Genomic DNA, 20,830 nt, shown 5'->3' with positions numbered 1-20,830 from the left:
ACCTCTATATACTCTTCAAACCATGCTAGAAGAGCATTCTTTCGATGTCTGTTGGAGGGAATCTCCTATTGAGATCATTGTAGTCAACTAAAGATGCTCCTCTGAAAATAAGAATGATCTGCTAGGGTTTATATGTTTTGCTCTAGTTGATGTGAGTCACCTTTTCATGATGGCATGAGATTTGAAAAGGAGGTATTGGTAGTAAGGATGCTATCCCATAAAGAAAATCCTGTCAATAGTGAAAGCAAAGAGAGGTTCTTGAATTCTAAAAATCCTTGAAAGCTAAATGTCCCTTAAATAAAATTTCTTTATGTTACAAAGGCAGTTCTACCTTTAGTTCTAGAGTTTTTCATAACCAAGACAGTTCTACCAATATCAATATTAGATTTTCATATTCTAACCCTAGGATAACAATGGCTGCTTGAATGTCTCTAGGATAACCCAAAAGTTTCTCCTGTATCTACACTCAAGAGTAGCTTGTTATGTCATTCCAAATTCTATGAAAGGAATTAGCAAAGCACAAAGAAGGAAGGAGAAGGGAGAGTAGTCACCAACAGAAGAGTAGTGATGAAAAAGGTATTTCCAAATGAAAGTTGGAGACTTAGGAGAGAGTAACCATGGGAGACTGGAAGAGATGAATGGATTATATATATATATATATATAAATAGGCTGTGGAAAGCAAGTTTCTATTCACTTTACATTGAGCTTTATAAATTCCCAGTATTGGGTTCAGAACATTTGAATTTGGTAGCAATTTGAACACATCCAGTTTTAAAGATCCATTATGTGAGACCCAGTTGGATTTGAGTTTCATAGGAGTAAGATGAAACCCAGAAACTCATTAAAAAAAAAAAGCTAAAAAACAGCTCCCCCATTGCCATCAGCAAGAGAGCTAACTAGCTTAACAAAAGCTAAGCATGGGGCATTTCCATTCTTAAAACTGAAAAAAATTAAAATTCTCAATTGTCTATGACATATACATCTTGGAGATTAAGTATTTTCACGAACAAGCAAAACATAATTTTTACTCCCACCCCAACCATATCTCAGTCTGCAATGCACATCCATCGGAAGCTATCTTGCTTATAAAGGTGAGGTACAATTATTTAAAAAAAAAAAAGTACAATCATTATAGACGAAACTCCATCTTTTGCAGCGGATTTTGTTAAATAATCTGCAATCGAACTACCTTCCCTGAAACAATATTATGAAGGTTCACTTACAAATCCTAAGTAGAACTCATAGCCCCTTGGCTGCTCATGTGCTCATGAAATTTTTCATCCTGTGTGCATGAGAGTCATAGTCAAGTAACAAACAAAGAAAGAACAGTCAACTGATAAAATAGACAAAGTCCAACTTGCCTCATTAGGGTTGTAGTTGAGCCAATTCACTGTTAATCAGGCCACCGAATTGGGTAACCACTGTTATTGAGTTTGGTAATCAACTTTGGTTTAGATGACTTTGGAGATTAGTTTAATGGCACTGGTGAAAAAAAAAAAAAGAAAAGGCTTTGAGAACCATCTTTAAGAAAGCGGATCAGGTCCTCGTATGAGAATCATTTTCGTATGTGGTTGACCCACACAGATGGAATCCATCCAAGGAAAAATCTTATGATGTATTCCATCTATGTATCAGACTGTACAAAAATGGTTCTCGTATGAGAACTTGATCCACACTCCTGTTTTGATATGGTTTCCATTCAACGAGATTTAAGGCAAGTTCCCATCATAATAAACAAGACATTTCAACTTTATGTATTCACCCCAATTTCTATTCAATTCCATTGTCAGTAATCTTTATTTTTTTCTTTTTGATGTGCAAAACTAAAGTATGAGACTAACCAATATATATATATATATATATATATACATGCGTAGCTGAATCAAACTCACCACGATATTGTTTGCTTCAAGTCTTGGCTTCTTATTCTTTGGCACATATTTTGGGACAATACCTGATTCTATGTACTTTTCAACTTCCTTTAAAGATCGGAACATTTTTTTCTCCAAATAATTCCAGTAGTACTGCAGAAATTTTCATTCAAAAGATTATACAAAGGAGAAACAATAGTAAAAGACAATTAAAAAAAATGCATGGCTAGAACAAGATTTCCTTTTGGATATAGGTAATTAAAAATTTGATTATACAGCATTAACGCATGTTAAATGTCAATTGAGATAATTGCGAACAAATGCAATAATTCTATCTCCAACATTTATATGCAAGGTTAGATATGATTACTGTTGGTTATCCAAATTATGATGAAGTACACATAAACTGGAATCATCTAGATTGAATCACAATAAAGCCTGTATTGCAACTATTCAGAAATAATTCAAAACTAATAAAAAGAAAACTTTTTTTCTTTTATTTATTAACAAATTTTGGATAGTAATTAGCAAGTGGATATAGATAGGTTAACACTTTAGTGAATAGTTATAAACTATTAAATAAGAAGCCAAAAATAAAAAAAGAAGCACCATACCGATTTTATTGTACATTTATTGGATATACGATACAATAGCAAAAATACAATTTTATGCACTGAAATCAATCATTACCATTCTTCGAGTCATAATTTTGTCCCATAAATGGAAATTAATAGGAAAAAACTCATATATGAGCTAACTCTCTTTCGAGACAAATATAGATGAACTTGAGATAGAATTTCTACTGAAATAGAAAACTAAACCCAAATATTTACATCCACATTAAAAAATTAAAAAAATAAAATAAAATAAAAAAACCAAAAGTTTAGCATGAACAGAAATCAGTCAATTGACTTGGGATAGAATTTCCAATGAATACAAATACAAAAGATTAACAAAGGAGAAAATTAAAATTTAAGAATTTTCAATGAATGCCTTTTCATATTCCAATCCCATTCAACATTAATATTGTAGGTCTACATAACATTTAGTTACAAATTTAAGTCAAGAAATGGTTTTAGGGTTTAGGTACCAAAATGTACACAAGTTCAACTTGAACAAGCATGTCCATGTCACTTTTATTAACTAACATATATAGTTAAAAGATTAGTAGTTCATTTATTTTGTAGAAGAAACCAAATATATACCACATTACTTCTTCCTTATACTCTCGATATTTTCGCCGCCTAAATCATAAATTATTAGCAAATTAAATCTATCATAAAGGAGCATTAATGATTTAACAATTTCACAATGTTCGTTAACATATCGAACAACGAAAAATTAGGACTTATTTATTAGAACTAGATGATGACTATATGCTAGATATAAACTACCAAAAAACCATACATTCACATTTAATGTTGGTTTGTTAGAGCTGATAAGGTCCTTGTACGAGAACTATTCTTGTATGGTGCTTGATAAGAGAGAGAACATGTGAATTCCATGTGTGGATCAAGCACAATACTAGATGCAGAAACCTCAAACAAAGACAAATAACATCCTCAAAAAATGGCCATCATCAATCAAAACTATGGTGATGATCATCGGAAAAAATCTTGTAATAGATGTTTATTAATAATCGAACATCATTAACTAACTATAAAACTGTAGCAAATCTAGGGCTAGTTAACATTTGATTAAAAATCAAGAATGGATCAAAACAGTCTCAATGTTGTACCAAAATTAAACAAAATTTTACATTCAAAAAACATGATTTTCACTTTCAGTTGGAAGAAACTAAGTTGATTGAATCTTCTCCCTCGTGATGCCTCAATTATGTATGTTAACTGAACATCTAAGGGTTGTCCCTAGGTCTAGATCAGTAGTCTGAAGTTAGGAAAACCATTACGAGAAAATGCAGCATATCAAAAGAATACCAGTTCATATACTTTATGAAAGGGAAAGGCAATAATTTACCTTATCAACTCTTCCTTCATATTTTGTATTATCACGGGGCCTTCGTACTACTGACCAAAGTGATGGACTGTCCGTGATAAATGCCTTTAATTCTTCTCTCCTTTTTTTAGCAGCACTTCGCGGTGGTGGTGGTGGTGGTGGTGGGTTGAGAATATCGTCTTTCTGTAAATTGGATTGATCCAACATACAGGTAAAGACGATCTCATAATCATCCCCAACGATGAGGGAATCCAAGCTACACTCTGATTCTGTATCAGAGTCACTTAGCTTTTCATGGTAGTGAAGTAGTTCACATTTTGTTTTCAACATTTCTGTGTGTGTGTGTGTGTGTGTGTGAGAGAGAGAGAGAGAGAGAGAGAGAGAGAGATGGAAATCAGGATATCGATGAAACCTCTTCAGATACAGGAAGAGTGGCATAAGCACAAGACAGATATATAAGAAGGAGAGACAGGATGAAAATTTCATCCTCCCATCAAGGATCCTAGCTAACCATCTCTATCTATGGTAATCAAGAATTTAGGGGTGTCAATCATTTGGGTTGGGGCAGTCTTTATCGGGTATAGCTGGGCCTGAAGGGCCTATACCCTGAACCATGACCAATCTATTTAAGGAATGAGTTGGAGATAGTGATAAAAGAAGAAAATCCGGGATTTGAATATAACAAAAATGACCATTAGGTGGTCCCTTTGTTGCCCAAAATATGCTTCTTATACATTTACAAACTTGTATGGTAAGAGATGATTGGTCTCTGGTCTGTAAACCAATATAGTTATTGTGTTTATGGAAAACAGCAAATGCTGGGAGCTTAATACAGCCCAGCTTCTCTTTTTGGATTAAGAATTAATTCAATTCTTAATAAATTTTAACCATGTTTGCTGCTATATCGACCCCTTCACAGTTTTATGTTTCAAAATGGTAACCTTACAGATGTTAAGAACTTAATGATCCCTTCAAGCTTAGTCACAAAATTGGAAAAATAATATTTACATCTATTCCTCCTATTTTGCTGGCCAAGGATATATCCCATATGCCATGTTTGAATGGGGAAAGACACTACCCTTCGTCCTCTATCTATTTTTTCTTTTTTCCCCTAGTAGTTCAGATTACATTGGATAGAAGGCTCCTATATGTATTTGGGAATAAAGCAAAGACTTTAGGAGAATAATATTTATAGGGAAAAAGTAGCCAACTAGTTTTGTCGTTAAAGGAACCTGAATGACAGAAGGAATCAACCTCATATAAGCTCTTTTAGTTCTATTCAGATAAAATATATGAATTACACAAGGTTAGAAGCCAAAGAATGGAATTCAACCAGAGTCTTATACGTCATTTACAAGACCATGCTTTCGAGTGGATGGTTAAAACCATAATAATCCCGCTTACTTACAATGTTATTGACAAGGTAACAAACATAACATAATGGAGAAAAGAAATGCTTTTTACTTTTGTAACAATAGAAGGTTATAATGGCAAGTAAATCACATTAACTTTTGTAACTGCCAAGAAAATGGCATTTACTCTTGGTCCCAACTTTCTATGGTGGTCTCTTAAAGTTTGTAATTGAAAAGCAAATTCATTTGGCCCAGAGAGTCTCTGATATTCTTTTCCATCTCTAATTTTGGGTCCAATGAGTCGATTGACCAGCAAAAGCTACAACTGCAGGCCCATGACGATGGGTTGAGTTGGTAGGCGAAGAACCACCAATGCAAGCAAGGTTCTCCAAGAGAGCGGAAATATTTTTGAAAGTCGAACTTCCGGAAAAACCCATGCAGACCTAGATTGAAAGTATTAGGAGGAAGGATGGATGGTGACCTTGGGAGTAGAGCCATCGTAGCAGATAATCCATAGCGGGTCAAATGTGGCAATGGCAACCGCTTTCCCATATCTAATATTGAACACCAATTTTGTCTCGGAGTTGGCAATGCAAGTCTTCGGTTGACTATCCTCATCGCTACTTCAACCATTGTTGTGCATGTTTTTGCAATGAAGCTGGCCACATTGCTCTCCCATATCTCCCGATGCTCGTTGTAGTTGGTGGCACTCCTTACATAGTGGTGTTCGTTGTTGGAAATTTACAGGGCCATGATATCGAGATGATGGTTAAAACCATATTAATCTTGCCTTGATAACAATGTTATTGACAAGGTAACAAACATAACATAATGGAGAAAAAAAAATGCCATTTACTTTTGTAACGATAGAAGCTTGTAATGGCAAGTAAATCACATTAAATTTTGTAACTGCCGAGAAAATGGCATTTACTCTTAGTTTCAACTTTCCATAGTGGTCTCTTGAAGTTTGTAACTGACAATCAAATGGATTTGACTCGGAGAGTCTCCGATATTCCTTTCTGTCTCTGATTCTAGGTCCAATGAGTCAATTGGCCAGTGAAAGCTGCGACTGCAAGCCCATGATGCAATGGATAGAGTTGACAGGCGAAGAACCACAATTGCAAGCAAGGTTCTCCAAGAAAGAAATATTTTTTGGAAGTCGAATGTTTGAGATTTTAAAATGTAACCGCAAGCGTAAGGATCAGTGTAGCTACAAGTCGAACACAGGGAGAGCAGCCACTTTATTTTTTTACTTCTTTTAATAATGCGAAAGTGAACCGATTAATGATTGTGATCTAATTCTAATTACCGTCCTAAACATATGTATCTAAAATAACGTCCTAACCATTTCGTCATCTAAGAATTTAAACACACAAGCCACGCAATTAAAACTAAATAAATAAATAGCTGAAAATAAACACCCCATGCAATTAAAAAGTAATGAAGGAAAAAAAATGCTGAAATAAAAATAAAGTAAAAGAAAGGGGATAAAGCTAGAGAAAGACTCACAAGTAGGTTTCTCTACTTAGCCCGAGAGATGCATCATAATATGAGCTTCCCTATTCGACCAGAGAGTCACTCTTACAAGAGTTACTCTACTTGGCTTTAGGGAAAGGGAGACAATTAAAATAAAAACAATAAAATGATGGTTCTATGGCTAGGAGGGGCAAAGCCAACTCATACACTAGCCATGAACCTTGGGGGAAAGGGATAGCAATAATATAATGACTGAAATTAAAATCCTAAATTAAGAAAGAAAGGGTAGTCAGAAGAGGGAATGAGAGGGGGGAAAGAAGATTACTAAAGGAGCCTACTCACTTGAACTTCAACCCTTGAACTGAAAACTTGATCGATTTGAAATACTACCAGTACTAAAAACCAAATCTGGAATAAATCAAATATGAAATTTCTAGTACTAGAGAAAACAAATCTGAAGAAAAAAATTAAACTTAAAAGACATGCTTCATAGCTTATTCTTGTCACCTAGAACTAAGCCTAGAACTAGAACTTAAAAATTACAACTTCAATTGTTTAAACAATAAAAATAAAAGACTAAATCAAAAACAAAAATGCTTGCATTAGTTGAATAAAAAGAACTTACAAAAGTGTTTAAAGCATAAACCTAGAACTAGAGCTGGAGAAAGAGAAAACTAGAGAAAGAGATAGAGCAACTAAAAAAAATACCCTAGAAGAAGAATGAAGTGCCTCCTCCCCTTGTGTTAATTCTATTATATAGAGAATGGGAAGGGAAGCTAACGATTTTAGCTTCTAAAAAAAAAAAGTTTTTTTTTTTTTTTTTTTTTTTTTTTTTTTTTTTTTTTTTTTTTTTTTTTATCTTGTTGATGAAGTGGAGAGAGAAGAGAGAAGAGAGAAAACGTGTGGAGAGAGATCTCCCACGATTTTTCTTGCCTTTTTTTCCTATTTTTTCTCTCTTTTTTCTATTTTTCTCTCTCTTCTTGCACAAGAAACCCCCTTTGGTCGATTTTTCTTGCTTGGATTTGGATAATATTCTATTTTATTTTCTCTCTCTCTCTTCTTTAAACTTGCTTAACCATCTTGGCCGACCTCCTTTAAGTGATGAGTAGGAGAGAGAAAATCTTCTAAAAAAAAATCAACAAAATGGTAGCTAAGAGGTTGGAACTTGAGACCTTTTAATAAGGAAGGGATTTTGCACACCACAACTCACCAACTACATTATGTAGTTGTTACCAAAAATAAATCTTCAATCACTTAAGGATGTGGTCCATCGATCCTTGTTGGCATTTGAAATATTCTTTATACCCTTGGGACAACTGCAGATGGGCAGGTTCTGCATCTCAGTTTAGTTCTGATCCATTGTTCTTTTTCTGACCTGAAAAGAATAATCACTTGTACGGTTGCTCTAACGAATGTGTACTTGCAATTGAACATGTCCATCTTGCTCATAATTTCATCATCTTCATAACCATGAAAGAAATAAGACCTCTTTATATGTAAAATTGGAGATATAGCGCCCGATAGTTCTTAAGACCTTGAAAATATGAAACCTCCAAAAAGAGAGTAAAACCTGAGGTAGCTCCATTCTAAATATGTAAAATGCATGTTTTACCACACTAGATTTCACACATAAATATGCTCATTAGAATTCCTCCACATTTAGACTTTGCTAGTCCTCCACCAAAATAAAAAGAAAAAGAATAAAAATAAAAAACCTAACTCACTTTCGTAGGAATCACGGTTGCACTTAGCATGTACAACAAGCTTTTAAACCCCTAGGTCACCCCTAATGGACAAGTTGTACCTCATGGGTGTTTACAGTGAATATACACACAAAATTTAGAATAAACAAATCCCAACCTTGGCTAAAGGTAAGGGCTATACTGATTCGGAGCAAAGATAATTCTTTTTACAAGGGACCCCCACACTTGAACTTTATTATCCTTTATCAATTCCAAGCACTAGCATATTTTTTAATTTGGAACTCACTTTGTCTCTTCCAAAACATCCTTATCTTAAGGCAAAACCACTTGTGAAGAAATAGGGAACCAATGACTAAGGCGTTGGAGTGTTTTTGACCAAACATGTTACCTAGCATTGATGATATTTGTATATATTTTTCTCCTTTTTTTGCTTAATAAACTCTATTCTACTCCAGTACTTTTGGCCTGACTAACATGGTGGAGCAAACACTAGACACACACGTTACTATGTAGCTTCGTTTTTTACATATGCCCACAAAGATAGTGATGCTAGAGTTCTTTCAGAAGTTTCCTCCCTAGGAATTTCGATCAAGACACCACGCTTCTTGAGGCGCAATGCCCCTAGTTCCAAGGGAATCAACTCTTATTCTTCTTTATACCGCATTTCACACTTCATTTAAAATTGTGCATTTATCAACTGATGCCAAATTAAAAAGAATGTCTCAACTCCAAATCAGAAGTACAAGGAACCCACCGACTTACATCTGGTCCAACGCCATAAAACAAGGGTCTCTTATTTTTCAAAAGAAAGTCTCATCTCAAGATACATGCTTGTTTCTTTCTTCTCAACAGGGTTTTTATACTTTCAAAATGGGTACCTTAATCAAAACTTTTATTTTCATATATCAAGCAACCGAATGGTATGATCATTAGCCAAAAGCCAAAGTAGGACTTCATCCTTAGCAAACTCAAAAATAAAAAGAAAAAACAAACAAAACAAAGTGGAAAAAGCAAAAACTGGTTTCCCTCCGCCACATTTAAGTCATGCAATGTCCTCAATGCATGGAAAGAATTAAAAGCGAAGACAATACAAGGGGTTCATACCTGATTAAAAGTTAGTCATCAGTGTAAAGAGATTTATGGAGATCCATGACCTCTTCACTTCCAGTAGTAGGAAACTCGAGGAACGGTTTCAAACGCTGACCATTAACCTTTGAAATTACCCTGTTCCTGGATTTAGAATCTTCACAGCCCCATGGGGATATACATTATGGACAATAAAGGGTTCATCCCATCGGGATCTAAGCTTACCAGGGAAAAGATGCAATCGAGAGTTATACAATAAGACCTATCACCAATTGTATAAGATTTACACAGAATGTGCTTATTATGGAAAGCTTTGGTCTTTTTCTTGTAAATCCTAGAACTTTCATAGGCATCATTCTTAAGCTCCTCTAACTCAGATAGTTGGAGCTTACGATAAATTCCTGCATCAGACAAATCAAAGTTGAGCTTCTTGATGGCCCAAAAGGCTATATGCTCCAACTCAACTGGTAAGTGACAAGCTTTCCCATACACCAAACGGTAGGGAGACTGACCAAGGTCGGTCTTGAATGCAGTCCGATGGGTCCATAAGGCATCAATGAGTCTAAAAGACCAATTCTTACGGTTGGGATTAACAGTTTTCTCCAAGATTTGTTTGATCTGCCTATTAAACACCTCCACTTAGCCACTAGTTTGGGGGTGATAAGGGGTAGATAACTTATAGGTAATCTCATACTTTTTCATTAAAGCCTCAAAATGCCGATTACAAGAATGAGTACCCCTATCACTAATTATTGTATGTGGTACACCAAAACGGAAAAAATGTTCTCTTTGAGAAACTAGACCACCACTTTGTGGTCATTAGATTTATAATGTATGGCCTCTATCTATTTAGAAACGTAATCAATAGTCAAAAATATGTACAAATTCCCAAAGGAATTAGGGAATGGTCCCATGAAATCGATGCCCTATACATCAAAGATCTTAACTGTCAAAATAGGGTTGAGGGGCATCATGTTCCTCTTATTGATATGGTCAAAAGACTGACAAGCAGGACAAACCTTGTAAAAATCAAAAGCATCTCTAAGAGAGTGGGCCAATAAAATTCGCATTGGAGAACCTTTACGGCAGTCTTCTTAGGTCCAAATTGTCCACCACATGCATAATCATGGTAAAAAGAGAGAATAAAATGTTGCTCATGATTAGGAACACATCGTCAGATAATCTGATCCGGACATATCTTAAACAAATAAGGATCATCCCAGAAAAAGTGTTTAACTTGGGAATGAAACATATACTTATCTTGGGTGGACCATTGATCTGGAGTCACACTTGAAACTAAGAAGTTGACAATGTCAGAAAACCATGATTCACTGGACACTGCAAATAACTATTCATCTAGAAAGTTCTCGTTGACTAGAGAATCGAGAGTCAAGGAATTGGGAAGCCGGGATAAATGGTCTTCAACTAGGTTTTCAACTCCTTTCTTATCCTTAATTTTTAAATCTTGTAAAAATAAAACCCACCTAATGAGATGGTCTTTGGCATCCTTCTTCTGAACTAGGTATCTAAGAGCAGAATGATCAGTATACACCACCACATGTGAACCAAATAAATAAGATCAAAATTTTTCTAATGCAAACACAATAGCTAAAAATTCTTTTTCAGTGGTTGTATAATTGAGTTATGCATCATTTAAGGTCCTACTAGCATATAAAATGACAGTGGGCAACTTATTATTCCTTTGACCCAAAATCGCTCTTATGGCAAAATTTAAAGCATCACACATCAGGTCAAAAGGTTCAGTCCAAACAGGTGGTTGAACAATGGATGCATTGGTCAACTCCTTCTTAAGTTGTTTGAAGGATTCTAGGCACTCTTTAGAAAACTCAAAAGTTTGATCTTTGGCAAGTAATGAAGTGAGAGTTCAGGCTAACTGACTAAAGTTCTTAATAAAACTACTGTAGAAGTCTGCATGCCCTAGAAAAGACCGGACGTCCTTAACAGATTGAGGAAGTGATAAATTATCAATTAAATCCACTTTGGCTCTATCTACCTTAATTCCCTTCTTAGATATTACATGGCCTAAAACAATACCAGATTTAACCATAAAATGACATTTCTCCCAATTCAAAACCAAATTCTTAGATATGCACATTTTCAAAACTAGGGAAAGATGATGAAGACATTCAAAATAAGAATTCCCATGAATTGAAAATTCATTTATAAATATTTTCAAGAATTTTTTGATCATGTCAGAAAAGATGCTCATTATGCATCATTGGAACGTAGCAGGGATATTGCAAAGCCCAAAGGGCATACGCCTGTAAGCAAATGTTCCATATAGGCATATAAAAGTGGTGTTACATTGGTCCTCTAAAGCAATTGGGATTTGATTATAGTCGGAATATCCATCAAGAAAATAATAGTATTCATGTCCAGCTAACCTCTCTAACATCTGGTCAATGAATGGCAATGGGAAGTGGTCCTTCCATATTACCACATTAAGTTTTTTTGTAGTCAATACACACTCTCCACCCTGATTGGACACGAGTTGGAATTAGTTCATTATTGGCATTGAGAACTACAGTCACCCTAGACTTCTTAGGCACTACGTGAACTGGGCTTACCCATTGGCTGTTAGAAATAAGATAAATTATTCCATGATCCAAGCACTTTAAGATCTCTTTCTTAATGGCTTCCATCATCACTGGGTTAGTTCTTCTTTGGGGTTCCGTGGATGGTTTGAAATCCTCCATAAGATGTATATGATGTTGCACAATAGAAGGGCTTATACCCTTGATATTAGCCATGGTCCAACCTAGGGCTTCCTTATTATCTTTCAACACTTTAAGTAACTCCTCTTCTTGGTTAGAAGTCAAATTTGAAGAAATTATTACAGAAAGAGTCTGGTCAGGCCCTAGGAAAACATACCTCAAATTAGATGGCAATTCCTTAAGATCGAGCTTAAGGGGCTCAACTATAGAAGGTTTGGTATTGGAATTGGAAAGGGGTCCCAAGGGCTCCACAGGTGTATGAAGACTCAAAACTTCAGAAAAGAAATTTTCACTATCATCATCCAACTCATCCATATTGATCTAGAAAAATCATTAGAAAAATCTAGAAAATCCTCATGCATATTGATCTCTTCTTCCATATGTGGTTGCTTGCTTATCCTAAACATATTAAATTCAACAGTTTGGTTGCCAAAAGATAATCTTAGGAAACCATTTCGATAATTGATTAATGCATTACTGGTAGCCAAGAATGGTCTTCTTAAATTATTACGATCTCATCCTTGATTGAGAAGGGCTTGGTATGTAACATAATAAAATCAACAGGGAAAATAAATTTTCCCACCTTCAGTAAGACATCCTCAACCATCCCTTTAAGAATCTTAATAGACCTATCTGCAACCTGAAGAGTAGTTCTAGTGGCTTTCAATTCTTTCAATCCTAGTTACTTGTACACATGGTAAGGTAAAAGATTTACACTTGCGTCAAAGTCAAGTAAGGCATGCTCAATGTAGGTGTTTCTTATGACACAAGATATGGTAGGGCTCCCTGAATCCTTATACTTGCCTGCTATAGGCTGAGTAATTATGGAACTAATGTTACCTGCCAAGAACGCCTTTTTGAGCAGACTAGTGATACGTTTGTGAGTACACAAATCTTTCAGTACCTTTGCATAGGCAGGGATCTGGGATATGAAATCCAAAAGAGGGATGTTCACTCCTATCTTTGTGAAAAATTCTAAAATTTTATCTATGGAAGCAGTCTTCTTTTTGTGTGCTAAGCGATTAAGAAATGAGACAGGATGAACATAAGGACTGTTAGAGATTTAACCTTTTTCAAAATAATCATTTTTGGTTTCCTCAACTAAATCATCTTTAGTTTCAAAAGAATCTTTAGGTTCATCAGACGAACTTGGAACAAGAGGCACACTTGTGTCCTCAACTGAAGGAGAGTTAACAGGAGTAATAGATGAGAAAGATTTAGGAACTCTTTGTTGGTACTGTCTACCACTCCTAAGGGCATAAATAATATTACATTGGTTAGAGAGCCCTTGTTGGGTCTGACCTTGTACTATATTCAGTGGTACATTAGTTGGTGTTTGTGAACTAACAAGCTGATGATGCCTAGGGTTAGGCTCTGGTTGACTGGGTAAAGTTTATTTCTCCCTCTCACGCATAATTGAGACAACTTGGGTGAGTTCTCTCGTAAGATTTTGATGGTTTGTCATGAGGAGGACCATATTTTTTTCTAAGTCACTTATTCTACTTATCTCTCCAGTGTTGATAAACCCAGTGGATTGCTGATAAGATGATAGGAGAGGGGCCCTAAGAAAACTAGCCTGAGGTCCTACATTTGACCTAGGAAAAGTATTTTAGAAAAAATATTGTTGTGCAAAGGGAGGCTTTTGGGGTCCAGGTTGACCTTGATTATGAAAATTGGAAGGCCCTGCTTGGTTGCCCTGATCCCAAGAGAAATTTGAGTGATTTCTCCATCCTGGATTATAGGTGTTACTATATGAATTATTCTGATATAAGACATTAATACTATCATTAGACGTGCCCCCAGAAGTGTTGGGCCATTCTTCCATGACATATTTAAGGGATTGGCACCAAGCACAAATCTTAACTAAATTGACTGGCGATGGCTCTCTAGGAACAATAGCCTCAATCCTCTTGATTAGGCTATCCAAATGGGCTTCCTTGGCTACTATTCTATCTACAAAATATCATTTTTCTCCTATAGTTCTTTCACTCTCTTGGGTTGATTCCCACTCACGGGTTTTGTCAGCTAAGTCAAGTAAGAATTCCCATGCCTTTCCTTCATCTGTGAAGGATGTGAATCCCTCAGGGCACATAGATTCTATCATTTGTTTAGTTGGGTAATCAATACCCTCATAAATTATTTGACATAAATGCCATAGGTCTAGGCCATGGTGAGGGCATTCTTGGAGTAGATCTTTGAATCTCTCCATAAGTTTGGAAAATGACTCACTAGGCTTTTACTTAAACTGAAGGATATTACTTCTAAGCTTATTGGTCTTGTGAGTTGGGAAAAACTTCTTAAGGAAGACAACTGTGAACTGTTCCTATGAGGTTATGGAATTTATGGATAACCCATACAACCACTTCTTAGCTTGGTCTTTTAATGCAAAAGTTATAAACCTAAGCTTAACAACATCATCAAAAAGCTGTTGGATCTTAATTAGAATACATAGCTCTTCAAATTCCCTTAGAAATAGGTATACATCCTTAGAGGTCAAACCATGAAAGTGGGGCAACAGTGATGTATTGAGATTTGAGTTTAAAATTATTGCCCTAAGCTTGTGGTAGAACTATACATGTAATACCCCGCTTTTTAAAACCGCTCTGATTAAGCGGTTGAATCGGTTTAACCATACAGGAACCGAGCCAGAGGAAATTAGAGCGGGTTCCTTATGGGCTATGATGGCTCGGGTGACCTTAAACACCGGCTGGCCCGACAAGTCCGAGCCAGTGCCAGAAGAGACAGGAGTGCCCAAGCCGTGTACATGCACCTACCATAAGGCTATGTACAGATAAAGCAGGTATTGTAGCCGTATTTTAAGGTATATACGTATGCTACATCGTATGCCAGGGGTGGGGTTCGCGCCGAGGCCCAAACCCGGTCAAAATCCCAAGTTTTGGCCCTCAGGTGGGTAGGACAGGTGGGTACACCCACCCACCTGAGTGACCCATCCATGTGCACTGTTCACTTATTAGGAATTATATATAAAGCTTTATGATTTTCTCTTCTTTCCATTTATTACCCCCGTACGTTGTTGAGAAGAGTAAAGAGGAGAGAGAAAAAGAAAGGGAAGAAGAAGGGAAGAGAAGGAAGAGGAAGAAAAGAGGGATTTTAGCGGCGCCGAAGCTCGATCTTCCCATTCCGACGCCGGGAGAGTGATCTTCAACTCTAGATCTACAGTTAGAGGTAAGCAAAGTTGGGTTTTGTGAACATTCACCATACCCAAGCTTTAAAACCCTTGATTCGAGTATGGTTTCTTGAGATCTTGTAAATCTCCTTTGAAATGATGAATCTAAGGTTTAATAGATGATTTATGTGTTGATCTTGAAGGATTTGAAGAGATATTGACAAGGTGGAAGGAACATTGTGGGTTTGAAGTGATTTGGAGGGTTTGAAGTCGTTCTTGAGCAAAGAAGGTAAGATGATTTTCCCTCACTTGAATCTAACATAGATCTAGGTTAGAACCATCCTATAGGACCTTGAAGGTGTGAAGAATGGGTGGGGAAAAGCCCCATTTGAATCCCCAAAGAATGGAAAAAGTTGGGAAGAAACAGGGTGTTTCCCGCCAAGACCGGTGGGTACAACCGGTGGGCCCCTACCCGCCTGTGGGTACCCACCTGAGAAGGCAGGGGGCCTTTGGGCCCAACCGGCGGGCCCCTACCCGTCGGTCCTAGCAGGGGCCCCTGGCCCAACCGACGGGTACAACCGGTGGGCCCCTACCCGCTGATCCCAACCGGTGGGTATACCAGTGGGCCAGACTACCCACCTGTCTGACCCACCCGTGTGGCCCCGAAGGTGCTCTTTATGTCCGATCGAATCCAAATCAGACGTGTAACCTTCTTTTGACGTTCTAAACACGATTTTGATATTGGATTTCATTAATTTTGATCCTAAAATGGTGAAGTACTAACCTCGCTCAATTATGTTAGGTTCACTAAATCCTACCCGATTCGCACCGGATCTCACCCATACCGAATGGGAATCTTTGTACGCTACAAGTAAGTGGAGAGAGGACGTTTGGCCTTGTTTCAAGGCAATTGTTTGGCATTCATTTAATTATATCTAATCTAGTCATGTCATCATGAATATGCTATGTAGATTAGTCATTCCACACATTGATGCGCATATGTGCTATGTTTACTTTTCAAATGCCAATTGAATGAGATGTTATATGTTGAATGTGGACATCATGGTGCATAATGCATTGATAGACTAGATGCCGTAGTCGGCTTGAAAACGAATGCATTGGTGGCCCATGGAATGGGACACGGTAGCACTATGCAATCGTACTATTGTCATATAGGAGCATGCGGTATTAGGATTCTCACCATCCCGTGCTATGACCCTTCCCAACAGGGGTTAAGGTGTTGGGTTACCATTTGGGGGGAAGCAGGGGTCGCGGTTGTCNACCAGTGGGACAAACCTTAATTGGCCTCAGTCTATCTTACCAGTAGCACCCATCGGTAGGCAAAACACCTAATGGTGGCACCTACGGTGGACCATACTAAACTGTCTATTGGGTAGATTTTAGGGATTTTGAGGGACCTTTTTGGGGACTATAACACCTTTTTGACACATTTTGATACTTGTTTACTCTTATAATTAGGACAAAGATGATCACATTCGGTGAGGACTAGCAGGGCTTGATTCAGGTATTGATATTTGGGAATTTAACTCACCCGGTCTATAGACAAGGTTAATGGTAGTCTGGACTTATTTTGGTGTGCTTTAAATATATAACTGATGTATGCCATTGTAAGCACATGTTTTATGATTATTATAACATGTATGCTCTATTGAATTGTACAAAATGTTGATATGTTGATTGTTGCATGTGCATGAGATCCGATGTGGTCGAGGGAAATTTATGTACCATGAATGCCACAGTGTGGATTGCATCATGCATTTGGGTGTGCATTAGTTTAGGCTTGGCTATAGAATGCAGTGTAGCCGATGGGAATTTCAGTGTCATATGGCCATCCTAATTGTATGTATGCTAGTCTATGCTTGGATATGGAATGCAGTGTGGCTTATAGGAATTATGATATTATATGACCATATTAACTGTATCAATATAAAAAGCATGTATGTTCTGGTGATTAGGTATAATTACCCTGTGCTACAATCCCTTGCCAAGAAGGGAAGAGGTGTTGGATAACCCATCGTGGTATGTTCGATGAATCCTTCTAGAATACCAATTTCGTAGTACGATGTGATTATGTTGGAGGAAAAAACTAGCCTGGCGTGGCCGATAGTGATTCCGATGCCATGGTTGCTAGGAGGGGGTTATGAAGGTTTACTGTGTGATCGAGGGTGCATTATAGGATTGGCAGGCCCCTATTCACAACTAGGATTTGTATCAATGGGTCAACAATGGCGATTCTAAAACTAGGGATACTCCCTAATGTGTCATAGTAACATGAACTTGATTTAGTTGTATGTTAGGTGGATAATAATAAAATGAACTGCATCATTTCACATTCATGGACTATCTGTGAATTGCTTGCATGAATCCCATCCCTCACTAAACTTAGTGAAGCTCACACCATGTGTGTGCTCTTTTTAGATGATGATGTAGGTGTCGTAGTACCAATGAAAAGTGGCACATCCTCTTTCATAAAGGATTACAGTGGGGACTGGTTGACACCAGAGCCCGAGGAGTATGATCTAGATGGTACATGTGATACATGTGCCTATACTGCACCATGAGCCGAAGATGAAGTTGCCATTATCACTTTTGGATATTTTTATATTGTTGGTAACTCTTGTGATATTATAGATATGTCTTGTAAACACTTGTGATGAATCTATTACAATATAAGATTATCATTTTAGTTTCCCCAATAATGAGTTGGTCATTCGTATAATATTTCATTGCAATGATTTATTTTGATGGTTATGATGGTAAAGGTACTGATATCAGAGATCTTAGTAGAGATATAAGACGAGTGAGTGTCCTAGTCATATCACAGGTATCCTAGTACAACATCTTTCCAATTCATCATACTTTCAAGTTATACCATTTTATCCACCCAAATTGGCTCTAAAGTTGACCTATTTGCACAATCATCTGACCCATCTAGCACTGCATAGTGCTTCCCGTCACTATCAGACCTCCCAATATTCTGCCAACTCATCCCAAATCTTTATAATCACTGCCAACATGTCTATAACTATCAATCCCTGCTTGATTTGCCCATTCACTCTACCTGAAACAACCTGCACCACCACACTAGTGCCAGAACTACATATGACTACTCATGCAATGTAATATGTACTGCCATCTCAGTTATTACACTGTCACTGTCATCGCTATAGATACTTTCCCCATGCCAACTGCTATGCTGGCTACACTACTTTGTCACACTACCACCTATCACAGACTGTGTGTGTTGGTTCTCACTGTGTTGACAACAATGAGAATTTGCAAGAATGTACCACATAAATGGTAGTTTCAAGGGTACTTCATAGTGAAATTCTCTCTAACAAATTCAAGCAGAGAAGATCGACATATGAGAAGAGAGTTAAACATTTTGTTTAACCTACGGAGATCCAATGGCAAATACAAAAGCTGCAAAGATTGCAGATTGCTGGCCAAGACTAATGTTTCCTTCATTGTCAAAGTTAATACCTATCGTTTTTTTGCCAATAATCTTCCTTATACGCCCTCCATTTAATTTCCATTGCCAGTGACCACAGTCCATTTAATTTCCATTGCCAGTGCTCACCCTTACAATCTTTTTCTAAGCGATGAAGAGGTCCAACTATAGCTCAAGACATGAAAGCTAATTGCATTCAAGTACTCTCTCTCTCTCTCTACTTTTTTTCCTTTTTTTTTTCTTGCAAGATATCGATGTCAAAGAAATAAGGAGATTGATAATGATAATAAAAAGATCCACAACACTAATAATTAAGGAAACCATCTTGTTAGAAACCACTAAAGTAATTCTTCATTTTTGTAGGACCTAGAACTGTTTAGGAACCAGTACCATTATGTCCTTTTAATAATGAAGACCGGGACCTAGGTTTGGTCTTGTTACAAGGTGGTATTAGAATTGACACCTTCAATACTGATACAAACCCATCATGAATACCAAAAACTGTCCCGATTGACACCGTTAGGATTATCATGTTCTCTTAAAGTTCTGTTTCTTTCTTACAGACAAAATCTTTTCCCTACTTTTTTTTTTCAGGAATATTCAATCCGTATCTTTACATCAGTTCTGATTCTTTTAGATTCCAATTGAATGGTGTGAACCTGTGGATAAGTTAGATGATATTCATGTGAACGGTACCCAATGAAGGAGGACCATCTCTAATACAATTGATGGACATTGAGACACTCTAATGAAAACTTGAATAAACAAGTAACATAATATTATATCCAATTACCCTCAAGGCAACTTATTTTTTATGGAATCCAGATACCTGCTAGCATGTGCAACCTCGACGATCCAGAGGTTTTGAAAGATACAACAATTTGTACTTAAAATAAAGACTAAAAATTTAGTTACTAGATCAGAGGATAAAAACCACACCTTTCTGATCTCTTTAAGAACTTTTCTTCTGGATTTAATAGTTAATGGGAGAGGAATTTACAAACTTTTCATTTATATTAGCATCTTACGCCAATAGTAAATATCTGATAATATATTTAAAGGAGGTCATGTTACGTGATCGTGCTCCTGTATCAGCATAGGGACCAATGGAAAAATGCACTATGATATCTAACAGGGGTAGTATGGTCATTTCTCTATCACTGTCTAGGTGTGAGAGTGCACAATTGGGTAGTATTTTTTTCTCCTATATTTGATGATAAGAGAGAAAAGAACTTGCATAATTAATGTCAATAGAGAGAGAAAACATAGAGACTTTGAGAGTAAACGGTATAGAATGTGTACTTCAAATTTTCACATATTGAGAGGAAACTGTATTTCCACCAAAAAAAAAAAAAAAGAAGAGAGGAAACTGTATAAAGTATGTACTTCAAGTTTTTACATAGGACCTGTTTGTATGGTGGGCAAAAATGGGTGAAAAATGAAAAGTCACGGCCCCATATTAATGGGGTCAAGAAATTAAAAAAAGATAAGGAAAGGAAAATGTAATAAATAATAAGATGAATAATAATATAATATATATCCCATCTTTTTCATGAAATCTTACTTTTTTGGTAAAAATAAAAGGGTACTCCACGCTAGTGATCATAGCCCCTAAGACAAATCCCAGTACAACAAGCAGCGCTTTTGCAGGACTAATGGGCGATAGTGGGCATGCCAAGACTCGAATCCATAACCAACTGACTTGAACGATGATGGATTGAGGATATTTTCACCACTAAAAAACAAAGAAATCCTACTCCGTATGATAAAACTTTGAAAAGTTGAGTAAGATGATTCCTTTGCCATGACATTTAATGCACATTAATCCCAACCGTTTATTCTCATCTTGCTTTTTTCCATCAAAGAAACTGGATCGTAGTTAATTTATCAATGTTCTACCTCCTTTTCTCCTCTACCTTGCAAAACAACCTTTCACTAATAAAGAAATACAAGACTTAGATGACAAGATTCCTCTCTCTCTCTCTCTCAAAACAACCTTTCACCCATAAGAAATACAAGACTTACATTACAAGATACATCTCCCCCCCCCC

The 20,830-nt window shown here is 36.7% G+C and overlaps 1 long non-coding RNA gene and 1 other non-coding gene across 3 annotated transcripts; one reads left to right on the top strand and one right to left on the bottom strand.

The window, feature by feature from the left end:
- Window positions 1-932: 932 nt before the first annotated feature.
- Window positions 933-6,009, bottom strand: LOC122088300. Of its 2 annotated transcripts, none has more exons than XR_006143035.1 (3): window positions 5,662-6,009; window positions 1,894-2,025; window positions 933-1,283 (listed from the first exon to the last, which is right to left on the bottom strand). It is a non-coding gene; the product is annotated as an uncharacterized LOC122088300 (long non-coding RNA). The 2 variants fall into 2 exon arrangements; XR_006143034.1 differs by lacking the exon at window positions 5,662-6,009 and adding an exon at window positions 3,850-3,945.
- Window positions 6,010-14,342: 8,333 nt separating this feature from the next.
- Window positions 14,343-14,449, top strand: LOC122090275. The gene has a single exon (XR_006143514.1). It is a non-coding gene; the product is annotated as a small nucleolar RNA R71 (small nucleolar RNA).
- Window positions 14,450-20,830: the final 6,381 nt, after the last annotated feature.

This window comes from Macadamia integrifolia, chromosome 9 (assembly GCF_013358625.1).
Source record: "Macadamia integrifolia cultivar HAES 741 chromosome 9, SCU_Mint_v3, whole genome shotgun sequence".
In the NCBI taxonomy this organism is placed as follows: domain Eukaryota; kingdom Viridiplantae; phylum Streptophyta; class Magnoliopsida; order Proteales; family Proteaceae; genus Macadamia; species Macadamia integrifolia.
The sequence above is the reverse complement of the archived record's forward strand: the minus strand, read 5'-3'. Positions and strand labels throughout refer to the sequence as shown.